The sequence below is a fragment of the Malaya genurostris genome, chromosome 1 (assembly GCF_030247185.1).
Source record: "Malaya genurostris strain Urasoe2022 chromosome 1, Malgen_1.1, whole genome shotgun sequence".
Taxonomy (NCBI): Eukaryota; Metazoa; Arthropoda; class Insecta; order Diptera; family Culicidae; genus Malaya; species Malaya genurostris.
In genome coordinates this window covers 63,563,828-63,581,507 of record NC_080570.1, presented here as the reverse complement: position 1 = coordinate 63,581,507, position 17,680 = coordinate 63,563,828, and the positions used below count along the sequence as shown (strand labels likewise).

Here is a 17,680-nt window from a genome sequence, read left to right as displayed (position 1 = left end):
GGCATCCGTTATGTACGTAACATAAAATTTTGAATTTTTCTACCACTCCTTTCCCCCTTTGTCGAGCATTTCTCAATCTTTTCACCATGTATTGTCACGTATTTTTGAAACCTCTCCCCCCTAAACGCGTGACGTACTTTATGTATGTTCCCTTATATACTTCACTTTCTTATCTTCAGTTTGAAAATTATTATGTACTTCAGGCCTATTGCGAGGAGCACGCAATACCAAATTTTGTGTTATGTATGCAATGTAATTAAATGCAATCAAAATTAGTGAAAGCAGTAGTAAATTTCAGGTAATAAAAATATAAGGAGTGTAATGAAAATGTAACAAAAACAATAAATTTTGAAATTGAACATGTAATCAATTCGGTCTGCGTGCCCCTCGGCCTCAGGCGATGTAAATATGTATAAGTGAGATGTCCTGCAACAGTTGGCAGCGTTGTGTATTCTACATATGTTTCATTTTGGTACGGCCTTTCTCAAATAGCTGGTTTGGAAAAGTTTCAAATTAGTAAATGACATTTATGGTGGAAAACACAAGTGTCGGAACATTCTACGGAAATCCGGATTAACGGGAACCAGAAGAACCTACTACAGCAATATACACGGCCATCGAAAAGTGGATAAATTTCTGAATTTACCCGTACTGAAAAAATTCAAATCGGATGGAATTTGCCTTAGTTACAAGCATTTTTATTTGTGGGTACCCGGGTACCCATTCGGGTGTTTACGTAATAAAAAAAATTTGAGCCCCCCCATTCGACCCCCCTTACTGTAAAATGAAAAGTCAAAGCATGAGAAGTTATGGTCCAACTAGTTCTTGGAATTGACCGAATTGCAGAATCTTAGTTTAAACCTAACTCAGAAATTTCTTATTTTGAAATTCGAAAAGGTACCCGGGTACCCATTCGAGTGCATAAGGGTTAAAATTTACCTTAGAATCCAAGAAGATACCCAGACAGATCTCTCACAGACGATCTACGTTTGAAAATGAGTAAACAGGTTGCCGGCACCCCACCGTAACTTTTGACAGAAAGCAGATAGCGTCATTCCGAAAAATGTCATTTGTGTGTAAAAGCAGCACGTTCTTTTTGTACCAAATACCACACGGAACAGCCAGCGATCGCAAAACAACTAAAATATTAGTTGTTTTTCTGATTTTGATTGGTTAAAATTTGGTACAACTAACTGTTGTGTTGACTGTTGTTTTAACTAATCTGTCATTTTTGATTTATCGTGCTGGCAGCTTAGCAACGACACCCAACAAAGACATGCACCGCAAACAAGTAATGAAACGTTTCAGTTGAGCAATGCCAAACACCCTGAGCGAACAATGAAACGTTTCAATGAGATGTCACTCGTGCGATTGAGCAAAGACACAATCCCAGCAATGTTACTTGTATGCATGAAAGCAAAAAAATGTCTCAGTTGTTTCAACCAATTATTCAGTTATTTGAACTTAAGACACCAATTGCAATAAATATTTTTTACTGTTAGCCTCTTGGGCTAATCGTTCACTGCTTGAACAACGAAAGTTTACCTAATTAACTGCTTATATCTTTATCACTACACTCACGAAGGATATTAAAATGAACCCAAAGATTACAACTCTCAAAAGGGAACTCACCAGAAAAATGGTCACAGGGAATTAAGAAATTTTTCACTTGCAGAATGGCTCGCTGGTAAACCGAATGCTACAGATACACTTTTAAGAAAATACAAATAGTACCACTTCACTTTAGCAGCAAAGTTTTAAGCGTTAAGCGGTTTTAATAACATTGACATGAACTGTCCTAGAATACATTACTCTCAGATGAAATTAAAACATTTATAATGTAGGAATATCTATTTAACACATGGAAAATTTGTTTTACAATTAACTGTTATATTCTTCTGCACACTTTCACTTACATAAAACGACCACTACGTAACTAACATAAATGACGTTCATTTACCATTGAAAATTTTCAATATGAAACGCTTCTGGTGGAATGAAGAATTTTTTTTTGTTCTGCGTTTTGCTGTCTTCGTTCTCCGCCAAGTGACAGCATTTGAATACAACAATTTCGGTTACCTGAATGATTATGACAAAATCAACAGATATGTTAGTTAAATCAACAACATTTGAGTTGAAACAACCAGGGCGTGAAACAACAATTGCAATATTGTAATTTTGTGATCGGCGGGTTCTCCGTGCACAGCAAACAGACGCTTGTACTTTTTGCAGCGCTTGAAACAAATTTTAATTGCATAAAAATCAACACAAAATTTTCTTATGACATTTTTTATGGTATCATAAATTGAAAAGCATCAATCGATAAGGTGAGTGGATTGAGTATTTATGAGGTGAAATCGATCTATTTCGTGATTTAATACCGGATGCTATCAAAATTTTCGAAACCAAAGTTTTTTTTCGTCATTTTCAAAATGTCTACCGATTTCGGTTGCCGGCATCCCACTTTTTTCGACAAATCGCGAAAAATTGTCAGTGATATGCAGAGATGCCAAGTCTGCAAATTTGTCTGTAAATTATCAAATTTCTTAATTAACATGTAAACCTTTTTTCGCCTAAAGACTTTTTACAGACTTTTGTAACTTTGATTGTTTGCAGACATTCGTCAGAATTTACAGACTTTTGAAAATTGGCTTATTGTATTACCTGGTGTCTCGGGTGATATGCAACACGTGGACAACTTGACGGTTTCAATACATCCGTCATATAAGTAAAAACTTTGGTTCTCTGGTTCTGTTAGCCATGGCGACTTCAAACAAATCGTCTAAGTCAAGGAAAATGAACTTTAATGCACTGATTAATGCCATTAAACGTTGCTTAGTGGATAAGAAGCTAATAAATTCGACTGCAGTAATGTATTAAATGCCGCGAAGCCGGTGGAAGACCGACCAAATCAACACCAAAGGATTAATGCCATTAAACGTTGCTTAGTGGATAAGAAGCTAATAAATTCGACTGCAGTAATGTATTAAATGCCGCGAAGCCGGTGGAAGACCGACCAAATCAACACCAAAGGCGCCACCATCCAAATCATCGGCCAAGAGAGCCAACGCGAAGTCAGCATCAGGCAATAAAGACTTTTGTTCAAAACGTCTCCGAAAAGAATAAATTGCTTTTTTTCTGTGAATAATTGCAGTTTTTACTTATATATTTTTCATTTTTAGCGAAATTTCTTGGGGTGCCGGTTACCGAACACATTTATTGAAATGGCCAAAATTTATCACTTTACTAAATTGATAATAAAGTTTTTTTTTCAGTCGATTGAATCAACTTAGCTTCTTATTCAGTTGTTAGCTAGGGACTCTAGCTTTTCATTGATTTATATGTATATATGAAAAGAGTGCCGGTAACCGAACACTCTGCCCTACATTTGTTCTTTTGACAAAACTTTACACAAATAATATTGACAACCTCCTTAATACTTTGATTGCGATGCGTCAACACCGGCATCTTTTGTTCGTAAGATTTGTTCAGTTTGCTTCTGTGCTATTGTTCACCATCACCATCGTGCTCATGGCAACGGTACTTTGTATTTCTTTTGTTGTTCCGACTGTGATCGTATCGAACGAGACAAGCAAGCGAACCAATAATCTGAATTATCTTCGCCAGTAACGAAAGTCAAAAAGGGGAAGTCAACTCAAAACCGTCCCGAGTTTAGTTTTGATTTAAACCGGCGAACAATCGACCACTTTTTCTTCTTTTTTTCCGGTATGCAATATTAAGCAATTATTACTAACGGACCGTGACCGCACTTCGCACAACTTCGCTATGCAGACGACGGAAACTTCAAAGCAGAAGGGATAAACACCCCGTGGGGCCCTGTTCCTACCGCTCACGTTCAAGTCACGATCAGCCCGGTCTCGGCGCCACTCATCCTCCGAGAACAGCAGGTTCTTGAAATTTCGCAAATCCTCCACCTCGGTAACTTTCCAACGGTCATCAAACAGCAATAACCGTTCGTAGGGACAAAACATATGTAAATAAACAACTGTCAGCGGGATGGTTTCCTTTTCGGCCAAGCGACAGGTGCACGACTTTGTGTTTGTTTGTAAATCTATATTGACGTCGAAGCGAATGATGAGGGAAGTGAGGGACCAAAACCTTCCACGAAGCGACTTTTGTTCGAAGCCGGGGAGGTCACGAACCTTCTGAAAAAAAAGCGATCCCCTTCCTCTATCGATCCACCCGGGGGAAATAATTTAGAGGGCAAAACAAAAGTGGAATAAGAGCGAAATTAATTTCTCGTTCGAGTTGGCGTTCGCGTTTGAATCAATATTCGAGCAAAATTATGCGGCCCAGGGTCGACCATCGTTCATCGCCGTTCCACCGCTGTGTGCTCGTGGAAATAATGCTCTTCACATCATCGGAAACGCCATCGCAGGGAGGTCGAATCAACTGAGCTAAGGATAGGAATGAAAAAAAATCCAAACAAACCGAACGAACGAAATGAAGTTAATTAAATTATTTGAACTTCCAGGCGCACTAAGAAACGAGCGTTAAATTCCTTAATCTGTTTCTTCCTCCACGCCGCGCAATAGAAACCGCGATTGAAGGCGCAGTTCGAATTCTGCAGCCGATTGCACCAAAAAAAAACCGGCGGCCCAGTCGATGTTTACGAAATAATTGATCGTAAACGTTCTGGTTTCTGATGGTAGGGCTGTTGGAGAGGCTCGGTTGAAGAGGGCTGCGGTGGCAGGAAATTTCACTAAATTGGATTCAATTCTCTGGGCGCGCGAGTGATCACTCGCTGCTCCACAATCTATCTCACTTTCTCCTGCAGTATCACGGCACCATCGGTACCATCATTCTCTGCGCGAGCTAAGAAACTTCCGAATATAATAATCAAATTACTTACAGTGCAATCAACGCTTTCTCGTACAACAACACCTACGTCTTCCGAGACCACGGCCATGGTAAAAATAGTTACAGCGAAGCAGTGCGATTTCCGGTTGCCTGACTTTCGGGAATGATTGATGAAGATTCCTCGTGACATCGGTCTACTCGGTGGGTTGTTCTGTTCAGCGCTCAGGGATTGGTCTTCCGCGTAGAAGCAGTTCTATTGTGTGTCGGTTTTTTTCTGAAGGCTCCGCGTCTCCGGAAGTTAAACGTAATTATGTTATTATGCTGAGAGTTGCGTCGAACCAATGCATTTTCTATTCGCTTGAGAGCATATTGAAATCGTAAGGGCAGATACATTTCATCAGTGCTCCGGGTGGAAGCTGTTGTAGAATCAATTTATGTTCGGTTAGTTTCACTAAAATGTTTCTAAGATAATGGCCAACAGTTATTTCGCACTAGAAAACGATTTGGTACTATTGATATTTACGTTGTAAACAAACATTATACTCTCACTTTAAAAATACTTTCACACTAGGTAGCAATTTTTTTGAAAATAAACTAGTTTTGAGTAAGATTAAATATAAAAATCAAGTGGTTTCATGTCATTTTAGAAATGTAGTGAAATATCAGTCTTTTCTATTTTAAAAATGTCAATACTATTCAGTCAAAGTGATTGTTTTGCAATAGAAAAGTAGCCTATAATTTATCAAAATGAAACACATGGTTGCATTCTGTTCAAGATTCCTATAACTTTAGACAAAATAGCGATGCTAATGAAAAATATCCCTAGATTACTAACTGAACTGAACTTATTTATGTTCGGAACTTCATCAGTAGAGACACTGTAACACATGGGCATTTTTTCAATTGATACTAACCTTTAGAAGACAGCTTCAATAGTTTGTGAGTTAGTGTGCTAAGAGTGACGCTACTTTTGTTATTATCAGAACAGTGGATCAAAAACAATTTCATGTTAAGTTGCGTGAATTAACTGACATTATAAAGATATTAAAAGAACATGTTGGCTTTATATTGCATGAGCATTTTCTATGAGAAAGCTCTGTTAAAAGTGGGTGACGCGTTTGCTAACTGTTGACCAAAAACGAGAACTTGTTGAAGATTCTGAGCAGTGTTTGGCCATGTTTAAACGTAACAAACCGGAATTTTTGCGTCGATATGTGACAATGGATGAAACATGGATTCATCAATTCACTCCGGAGTCAAAATGATCGTCATCTGAGTGGATAGGAACTGGTGAACCTTGTACAAAGCACAACAATCGGCTGCTATTTTGGTATGTGCGTTGTGTAATATTTATCTACTAGCTTGAGAAAGGAAATACCATTAATAGTGTTACTGGAGCGTTTGACGGCTGAAATCGCAAAAAAAACGACCGCATATGGCAAAGAAAATTTTTTTGTTTCATCAAGGCTACGCATCGTGTCACAAGTCAATCAAAACAATGGCGAAACTACCTGAATTAAACTTCGAATTGCTCCCACATCCACCGTATTCGCCAGATTTGGCTCCCAGCAACTATTTGCTGTTCGCAGATCTGCAAAAAACAATGCTCGCCGGTAAGAAATTTCGCAATAATGAAGAGGCTATCGCTGAAACTGAGGCTTATTTTGAGGCAAAAGATAAATCGTTCTACAAAAGTGGTATTGAAATATATGAGCGGCGCTGGAATGATTGCGTTGCTCTTGATGGAGATTACGTTGATGAATAAAGTTAATTTTGAACCAAAAAAATCGTGTTTTTTAGACCGGAGCCAAATCGGGCGATTACTCTTAGCACAATAACTCACAAACTAATGAATAGAACCTGATGAAATTCTCACAGCTGTCGTTTTAAGGTTAGTATTAACTGAAAAAAGATGACTGCAATAAAACTAGCGCCATTTATGTGTTAGGCTCTGGACTTTTCAGCCTATATGTTATATGGTAAATTCAGATTTAGATTCAGATCCATGGATGGATTCCAAATGGATTGAATTCGGTATTCTGCAACTGAATGTTGGAACTAAAGTATGAACCTAATTTTAGGAGTTGAATTCTAAACCTGAGTTCTGTAACTGAATTCTGGAACATATTTCGTAAACAGCTCCAGAATCCTAATCCCGTTCCTAAATTTAGTTACAGTATAAGGGTCCAGAATTTAGTTTCCAGAATTCAAATTAAGTTTCTGAATTCAGTTGCAGATGCCAGGTCAAGAATTCAGTTTCTGAATTCAGTTCCAGTTACGAAAATCGAAAACTGGATTCTGGAACTAGAACTGAGTTGTAGAACTTAATTCTTGACTGGAATCCTGGATCTGAATTCTTTTGCGGAATTCAGTTTCTACACATTTCGAAAAAATCTTGTGATTTTACATCGTGTAAGACGCACATAAATGGAAAGTCGTTTCTCACAGAAATTTATATTCAAGAACATGTAAAATTGTGTGATTTTAAAATCAAATGCCTGAAAATCGAATGAAACAAAAACCAAAATATCGGTTTAATCGAAAAACATTAGATCTCAAGCCACAGAAGCACATAACCCATGGATTAATAAGTCCCGAGACTAACAATGGAAACAACATTTTTTTGCAAATTTTTTGTTTATTCATCAACCTTTTAGGCTGATACAATGGTTCTAACGTTTTTACAATTTTTCAATACCATGTTTATTAAAAAAATATCTTTCGCTTCAAAATAAGCTTCAGTTTCAGCGATGACCTCCTTATTTGAGCCAAATCTTTTTCCCTGGAGCATATTTTTAAGATCAGCAAAGAGCCAGTAGTCACTGGGGGCTAAATCTGGCGAGTATGGGGGGTGGGGAAGCAGGTCAAAACCCAATTCGTTCAATTTCGCCATTGTTTTCATCGACTTGTGGCAGGATGCATTGTCTCAATCGCGGCACCCACTTGGAAAAAACCTTTTTCATGCTCAATTTTTCATGAAGGATAGTAAATACACTTCCATATGATATCTGTGTCATCTCAGCAATCTCACGGAGCTTCACTTTACGATCTTTCATTATAATTTTTGTCACTTCACTCACATTTTCGGTGTAACGGCTTCCACAGGTCTACCCGAGCGTTCCGCGTTATTTGTGTCGGTACGACCACGTTTAACCTCGGCGAACCACCGACAAATCGTTGCTTTTGATGGACAAGAATCCGGATAACATTTTTCAATCCATTGCGTCAAGTTAAGCAATTATGAGTTTTATCGTTTATAGAATTATGTCACCGGTAAAACTCATTATTTTGTTCTGTGTGAATTCTGGAGCTAAATTCTGATACTAGAACTGAATTCGGTAGCACGAATCTAAAACTGAATTGGGGAACTGGGACTGAATTCTAGACCAGAAATTGAATCCTACACACTTCGGAAAAAAACAATATTAAATCCACGTAAATTTGCGAGAACTGAGACGCTCCATTTATGTGCATCTAAAACGATGTAAAATCACATACATCGTTTTAGATGCACATAAATGGAGCGTCGCAGTTCACGCAAATTTACGTGGATTTAATATTGTCTAAAATTCTGTGACATGAAATGCATTGAAAAAAAAAGTGAATACTGATAGCGACCGCCGCGATTTGAACCGAGAATCATTCGATCACAAAGTACTGAGAAAAAGAAGAATTTTCCATCATTTGACAAATTAGGTCTTTATAAATTACATCGTATATTTAAGTCACCTGTAAGCCTAATTCCGGTGGCAGAAGAAAATTATCACAATTTCATTTACGAGAAAAAACTGTCAAAACTATGATTTCTTCTCAACGAATTCAACAGCTGAGCTGCGGTCATTAAATTTCTTGAAGGAAAAGAAAATTGCGAAGAGATTTTACCTATTTTCTTAATTTGGAATTCCTACCAAGTTTGAAAAGAAATTTTTTGACAATTAAGAAAGAAAAAAGAAAATATTTCGACGATTTTGCTAAAGAAATTCTGAAGAACAGTTATTTTGGTCATAAAATTCAGCTAAGCTATGAAAAAATTATTACGTAGGAGCAATGGAGACCTGAGAGAGATCTATTGAGCTAGATCTCTTCGCAATGTTCTTTTCTTTCAAGAAAATTTGTGACCGGAATTTGAATTTGATTATAATGAAGTTCCTACGGTACATTGGCTAAAATGTCCTGAGTAAACTAGAATGAATCCAACGAATCAAATTTACATCTTTTATATCTGAAGGCTATCTCAAAAAAATATGGTAGACCGCCAACCCTTGTATAACATTTATCTATCCACTTTTCTCATCTCTCTCACCTTTTTAGCAAGAGCACTATTACTAATCTGTTATTCTTGGTGTCTTCAACTAGTTATAGTGTTATAAATTTTGTTTTAACTGTTAGTTTTCATTCTAGTGTAAAGCCTCAATGTATCTGTTGGATCATTGTAATCTGTTGATACAAATAATGAGGAGGTTTTATACCTGCTGGAGAGAGAGAGAGAATGCCAAATTTCATCTCCATCGGGCTTTTCCCTGCTCCCAAATAAATAAATAAATAAATAAATGTGCTGAAAGTATGCTACACGTTTTTATATTACTTTCGGTCAAGACTTCCATGAAAATCGTTGGTCACCTACGACGATCAGATGGCTATATGCCAATGTTGCCTGAAAGCTGTTCACTACGGTAAGCCTGTAGAAACTGGACATTCAAGCTACTTCTCTATCGGTCCAAAGCAAGATGCCATACAAAATTCCTTAATTTTTCACAAACTTTACTTCTAGTCTTACAGTAATGAGGGCTTCAATTATCAAACCATTTTCTAGAGTGAAAAATCTTCTAAATTAGACTCAAAAGTAATATAATTTACGAATCGTTCAAGTTTTTGGTTTTTAGAAGTGATTTCGGTTATATCGGTCCGCGGATTGCGGTTTCGGAAGTACCGGAAATAATGGTCACATACTTCAAAACGGAACTTACTCACTTTTCTCCGAGACGGTTTAACCAATTTTCACAACTCTAAACTCTCTTTAAACTTACGGTTTCATAAACTGTTATCGAATTTCATCTGGAGCCAACTTCCGTTACTACACACTTAAATTTTATTGCTGAATCTCGGCGAAATAATTGCCGAGATTTGCATAGGCGAGGGTTCGGTAACCGTCTCGGCAAAATGTATAATTACCGAGAATTTCGGCGATTCTGAACTGTCAATTATTGCCGAGCTTGTCAGCAGTAATTTTGCTGTTAGTTCGGCAAAAGCGATCAGGATCGAATCATGGATTACCGAGTCATCAGTAATCGAGTGTAGAAAGGATTTTGCTTTATTATTGCACGAAAAACTTATCACGAAAGCCAAGTTTGGGGAATGAGTGTGCTTTATTAATACACACTTTAATTAAAAAAAATCAAATCCCGAAAAGAAGTATCACAGATAAAAACATTTGTTACTAATGCTCGCCCTAACTGGAAATAAAAAAATATTCAAAAGTATATATAAAAAGAACATTTTTATTCCACTTAGCTTTTCACGTAATACTGAACTCTGTTTCATTCGCCAAATTCTTGTATTGTATTGTATTGTATATCATTTATTTATACCCGGCTTTAACCTATCGTGGTCGTTCACCGGGTCGCCAAATTCTTAAATATTTTTCGAATTTCAGTAAAAGCTAACACACTGTTCGAAATCTCGGCAAACGGATTTGGTGATTGCGTATATTTGTTGTTTACGGACAATTTCAGCAACATATTATGCCAAACTTTGGCAATAAAATGCGCTTTACCGAGATATTAGTACTTTACAATAACGTATTTCAGCAATTAGCATGCGAATTACTAAACAATCAATAAAATTTTGTGTTGCCGATCTAATTCGGTATTTAATTATGCCGATCTGGAGAATCGGTTTTAAGTGTGTGGACCTACTGGGTATAGCGTATTTAAAATTTAAACTGTTATTTGAACGATGCTGAATACATGGAATTTTTTTTAAATTTGACTCAAATTTGTTTTTTAAATTTACTCGGTTATTTGCCCAAATAAACATTCTTATTCAAGATTTAATGAAAAGAATATCTTAGTAATATTGATGAAAATATGAGTAATAATCATTGCAGGGTTTTTTTTTCATTTAGCGGTTATGGCACCGGTTTGTGCTGAGTACACATGACTCTTTTCTTATTTTTATGTTTCGTAAATATAAATGCAAATAGCATTAAATTCACGTCTGCTTAGCGGTTTACGTTGAATCGTTAACTGTTCAACAAAAACTGCTAATGCACTGATGAGTTGAAGACGAAACATAAAAATAAGACTAGTTTTTCTTTTATTTTCATTGAAAACTCATTCGAAATGTTTTTTCAGTAATAATAGGAACCAGTCTTTTCAGTGCATGATTTAAAAAAAACTACAAGGATCAGCCTCATGGGGTTGTTCAAGCCATTGATGTGGCAACCAAAATTTCTAATGATCGACATTTTCCATTAATCGTCACACTTTTGAATCCGCAAATGCACGAGAGCCTGCTTAGTCTTTATTATGAACCAACACCGAACACGCGAACTTAAAATATAGACTATATTTGTCATGATTTGTATTTGTTTTTCAGCCGACGAAATTACATCAATAGCCCAAATGTATGCAATTATATGTTTGCATATGCTTGCGATACAGATATCGATATTTAAGCTTCTTTTCGCCAAGCTTGTGTTCAAGTTTTGTATACAAGCAGTTATTTTCATAGCGTTTCTCTACCATTACTATCCTTCTGCGATTTCGGTTGAAGCGATAAACTTTATCTCATTATCAATCGTGTTCATCTTATATAAATAAGAAATTAATCTTATGCACTTAAAATTTACTCTGGGATAGTTGTCAATTTCTCAGGCGAAACGACATAACATGGGATTTAATCCAATCTTTCATGACACAAGATCAGGGCATAGCAATTAAAGCTTCAAATCGTTTTATGGCACTCGCTGTCTTGCTGTCTAGCATCAACCTACCTATAGCAAGCTACGTGTAGGATTGAAACGTTAGCTATAATTTTGCTTATATTTATAGCTTCGTGTGCTTCCAACAGCTTCACTTTTGCATCGATTGACCAATCAGAGCGCTGCTTTCCTTTTGATATATCGCCTACTCCTTCAAAACTGTCGACTATGGCAGGGAAATCCGGTATGCCGGAGATTTTTTGCATGCAAAATAGGACACTGCTAGCTATTAATCAACATTTCAATGATATACTATTAAAAATACATGGCTATGAACATTCAAATCAATGCGTAGAAATATTACCATTCAAATGGTGACAAAGAACAGCAACAAGAGTCCAGCCAATAATCCAGTTGAAGGTCTCAAATCGGCCCTGAAAAAACCTAATTTTAGAAAGCTTTCTCTTTCTCTGCTGCAATATTGCATTTTATAACCTTAGCTTATCTGACTATTTTCAATGAAAATAATATGAAATGAATATAGATGTCAAGTTGTCTCAATGAAATTGGACACGGTTATTGGACCGACCCAGCTGTCAAAAGCTGACAGCCGTAGCACAACCTTTTAGCAGTAACCCAAACATGACAGCACTACCGAAAAATGTGTGTCACTAATAACAGTGGTACATTTTTAACGGTCCATTAGATTTCGAATCTTGTTTTAACATCCTTTCCCCGATCTGCTAGACAACAAAACAGTGAATCACTGCAACGCGACTATCTTTCGATTTCTGTCTTCCTCTCTCTCTCTGTCTGTTTATCTGTCTCGCTTCACCTTCGCTAAGACAAAACAGCAGCCCCACAAAAAAACGAAATTCCGACGAACGAAGAAACAGAGACATTTTCATCTGCCACGAATTGAAGAAAATAAACCTGGGAGAAAAACAACACACATTCATCATCGGCATTAAAATTCTCGTTAATTGATTTAAGCTGTTATTTTATCACCTCACTTCCTTCGCAGCTTCGTGGTTTGGGATTTTTGAGGCAACGGTCGCTATTGATGGGGCTCTGCTGCGACTTCGTAGCAAGTAAACCTAAACCGTTTTTTTTTCTCTGACACCGCCTTCCACCCACCCCCCTTTCCTTTGGAAAATATCATCCGTGTCTTTGCCGTCACCGCGACGATGGAATTCCGAACTTGCGGCATGCAGTAGCCTACGCACGGGTGGCGTTCCTATCGACTGCAACTTTAATGCTCCATATAAGGAAGACGCTCGCTCGTAGAAATGGAACCGCACAGCAGAACGACCACACAAACGCACTTGTTCCAGAGGCATTCCAGACTGTGCGTCAAACCACAATCGCACACACAGGGGTCTGGTCGTATGTACATGCATCCACCATTAATCAACCCCGAACAACCGAACGGCGACGAGCCGAAACCGAACCCGAAAAACGAGATGTCAAAAAATGGAGCGATTAGATTGAAAGCGCACTCGGCTTAGTTCGGCTGCGGCGGCGACGGAGACGGCGATGGCGGCATTCGCGAGATTATCGTTGAACCCCGAAATAACTAACCACTAATTAATTGCCTTTCTCCTTCGCTGCCACTGCTGCCAACCATTGTTAATTACCGAAAATAGACAAATTACTTGTCAGATGTTTTTGCTTGTCGCTGATGTTTCTTCGGTTCGGTTATTTATCTTGAGATGAAGCCGGGATATGCTGCGGTTTGCCGACCATTGCTTGAATGAATCGAGCATAGGGCGATTGTTTAGATAGAAGGGAATGAAGTTTTCTTAGCAGATAACTTAACTAATGGCAGGGTTGCCAGTGTCCTAACGAGGTATCATCGTAAACTTGGTTTTGTTTTGTCATACAATGACAGCCTGTCGTGTTTCGGGATGGCACAAATTTTTTTCCAACAAAATACCAAACCTGGCATCACTGCCAGCCGTCGTACGCCACACGAGGCACTGCTGCAATGGACTATTTCAGCTGACGGTTCGGAAATGTAGCAGAACGCACTTGCCGCCGACTGGGTTATGTTTATGCGTGAAGGTCCCCGCATTTATATATGGTGTGGAAACCCGAAAATGTAAGAAATGTCTTAATTTATCGATCAGACTAGAACTGTCCTTGGCGTGCGGTTTCAGCTGTCACCGAGTGACGTGTTCCAGTTCGAGTACTAGGCGAAGCCAAGAAGTCTATGAAGTGCAGAAAATCACCACCACCGTCGATAGATTCAACATTTAGAAGTAGCTCAATTTTAAAATCCATTAATTCGAACCAATTACTTTGGATTGAAGATTAGGATGTATTAGGCCACCGACTAATGGAATTAATTCCATCAATCGTTTGGCTGTCGTTTGCTAAGAGTGTTTACGGTTGACAAGGGAAAAACCAAACCAAGCCAACTAGAACGGATTCGTATTAGCCTATGTCCTCTTTCTTCCATTGATTCGGAAATTCGGATTTGTACATTAACTATTCATAGTCTAGTTGTCAATTCATCGATCGTTCAATTAGATTTTACACGAACATGATATAACCTCACAAAATAAACAGAATGAACCTTTTTTGTCAGCCGCCGTGTGTTTGTTTACAGTTTAAAAATTCATCAGAGGTTCATCGTTTGAATTTTTTTATTTAAAAGATGTTTCTATTCAGGCCTATTTGCGTACAAGCTTTAATTAGCAGTTGCAAAACAAAACAAATAAACACGGCAGCTGTCAAAGATGAACTCGATTCATCGGTAATTTATTTGTGTCGTCTTCGTGTAAAACCTAATAGGGAACTCTGTATTATTGAATTGGTGTTAATTTCTGATTTAGATTAATCTATCCGTTTTTGTTTTCGTTTAAACATTGAAAACACCTCAGTAACACATTGCACACATAAGTCAGCGATCGCAAAACAACTAAAATGTTTTTAAATTTGGTACAACTAATCGATTGTTGTTTTAACTAAACTATTTTTTGTTTATCGTGCTGGCAATTTGGCAATGACACCCAGCGAAGACAGTCGAGCAATGACATGTACTCTTAACGGAAAATGAAAAGTTTCAATGAGGTGTCACTCGTGCAACTGAACAATAATACAATCCCCACAGAGTTACCTGTATGCATAAAAGGAGTTGTCCCAGTTGTTTTAATCAATTGAACTAAAGACGGCTAATGCAATAAATATTTTTTACTGCTAGTCTCTTGGGGGGGGGCAGATCATCGTTTACCGCTTGAACAACGAAATTTTGCCTAAGTAGCTCCTTACAGCTTCATCACTAAACACGCAGATGATATAGAAATGCAACAATAGATTATATTTCACCAGCAAAATGTTCACAGGGCATTAACAAATTTTTACACCACCTTGCAGAATGACTCGCAGGAAGAGCATTTCTAATTCCGTGTTCAAGAACGTAGCTGACAAGCCTAATGCTAGAGATGAACTTTCAAGAAGATACAAATACTACCACTTTACTTTAGCAGTAGTTTTAAAGTGCTAAGCGTGTTTAAATACATTGACATGTTGTTCTTCTGCATACTTTCACTTACATGAAACGGCTACTACGTAATTAACATAAATAAAAAAATGTTGAAAATTTTCAACATAAAAAGTTTCTGGTGAAATGAAGAGGATTTTTGTACTGTGTTTGTTTCGTTCTCCGCCAAGTGATAGCATTTGAATACAGCAATTTCGTTTACCCGAACAATCAGATGTGCTAGTAAAATCATCAACATTTTAACGATTTATTAATTTTAGTTGGTTTGACGTAAAGCCTCCATAACGAAGTTCTGTTTTTTGCAATGACTGAGTAAAAACGTATATTGGAGAAACCAAATGAATGAAAAACTAGCAGAAAAGATGATATATTGAAAAAAGATACGCTCAGAAACAGGACTCGAACCTGCGCTCTTATGCATTCCGTGCATACGCGCTACCATATCGCCACTCTGAACCGATGTCCAGCCAGCGACTGGCACCAGTAAAGAAGGTGACAAGCGATTATAAATACACTCTCCTACTCAGTGCTTTAGCGGAAGAATAGGTATAGAGCGAGAAGACTCATTGTTTGATGGACAGAGAGGATGTTTTTATATATGGTATCGGTCGGGTGACGGCCAATATGTAGACCATGTTCGATGTGCGTTCTACCATGTCTGACTGCGTTTTAGAGTGTCTAATAACAAGGTTCAGAGTGGTGAAATCGTAGCGCGTATGCACGGAATGCATAAGAACGCAGGTTCGAGTCCTGTCTCTGAGCGTATCTTTTTCCAATAAATAATTTTGTCTGTTAGTTTTTTACTCATTTGGCTTCTCCAATATATGTTTCCACTCAGTCATTGCAAAAATTCAACACGGGACTCCAGAGCTGACGGTGAGAGGTCTCCAATCTTCACTATCATTTCACGGCCGGTCAAGTACGAGTGCAACCAGTCAAGAATAGAGCCAGTAAAACCGAATCTTTCTAGTTTGGAAATCAAAATTTGATGGTTTGATTTTGTCGAAAGCGGTGAAAAAGTTGGTGTAGATATAAATGAAAAGTTTTATTTCTGGGTGCATTTCTGTGGAATAATTTAATATTGCTGAAATTGGACTGAAGGATTCTGAATGCCATGCCTATCCCGGTAACCAATAAGCACATACTAATGCCGCATGAAATGGCATTTCAATCGCACTTGAAACTGAATTAAGGCCGACTTTGCAAAATATACGGCTGTTCATAGATAATGCTTATTTATGGCTGGTGTGATTTTTGAAAACTGAAATCTGATTGATTTACAACAAATAGGCTTTCAGATTGCAGATATAAAGCTATAAGCATTTTTGGTGCTCATGAAAAGCTATTCTAATGCCTTTATTAGCGCTTACTGGCTACCTGGGTAGCAACGATGTTACTGAAGGAAGTTTATTTAAATTTTTCTAATGTGTTGAAATTTATATTTCAATTGACGGTAAATGTAGTCTATTTCGTTCGACAATTCCGCTTTTTGCCACCATCAGTCGAAACCCGTGGATGGAACCCGAAAGGTTAAACTGTAGGAATCGTGACAATTAAACACCTTCCTGCGCCGTCGACAATTCGATTAAGAAACCAATTTCACCTTTTCCACTCAAATTGAAACATAATAATAGTACCTAATGTATACTGTAATTCGGCGCACCTCCCGGCGGCGTCTCTATTGCATATCGGTAGAACCGGTCCGTAGAACATTGCCGAGACACGTCGGTGTGTGTAGACGGGCGGGGAAAAACAGATAACAGTTATAGGTGCCGCCATCGTCGTCTATGGCCAACGTCGGATCGAGCACCGGGGCTACACCCGGGCTACGCAAAGATCAAACAAAGTTTAATGAAACAGATAGTCCATTAAAAATAACTTCTTCCAAAATGGGTCGGCTGTTGTTGTTGCTGTTGCCGCTCCGTACACTCCCATCTTTGGTCCTGCCTGCAAATCAACGGCTCTCGGGGTGGCCGGTCAGCCGGCCGGTTGATCCGTGGGATATCTCGTTTGTTTTTTTTTTTGTTCTATCGGTGGCGGGTCGCGGCGTCCAGCATTCCCTGTTTGGTTGTTTTTGTTTTTTTATTGCTAGTGTGCCAGCATTGATAAAAAAGGGGCCCGAAGAAAGTGGGATAGGCACAAGCGAACCGGGCTTTGTTATCTCCCTGCGTATCACGGGGACAACTGGTACTCCTCTAGCTCTAGGGATCGGGATGTACCAGCGGAAAACTTTTTTAATCTAAAGAACAGCGATGAACACAGCGGCTGCGGCATCGAGTATACCTGTTTTGATACAACTTGTTTTTCTTTTTTCGCCAGAACCAATTGGAGTCAAGAAAACTTAATTAGGAGTTGCCGATGCTTTTTGCCGTTGGTTGCATCGGTCGAGCGCGTCGTTTTTTCCGCCGGCAAATGTGAAAAAGAACCAAACT

General features: G+C 38.2%; 1 protein-coding gene across 9 annotated transcripts in view; it reads left to right on the top strand.

Annotated features, from left to right (window-relative positions):
• Positions 1–17,680, top strand: part of LOC131440264 (sterile alpha motif domain-containing protein 5) — a 657,981-nt gene that overhangs the window by 155,014 nt on the left and 485,287 nt on the right. The gene's annotated exons all lie outside the window — the stretch shown is intronic.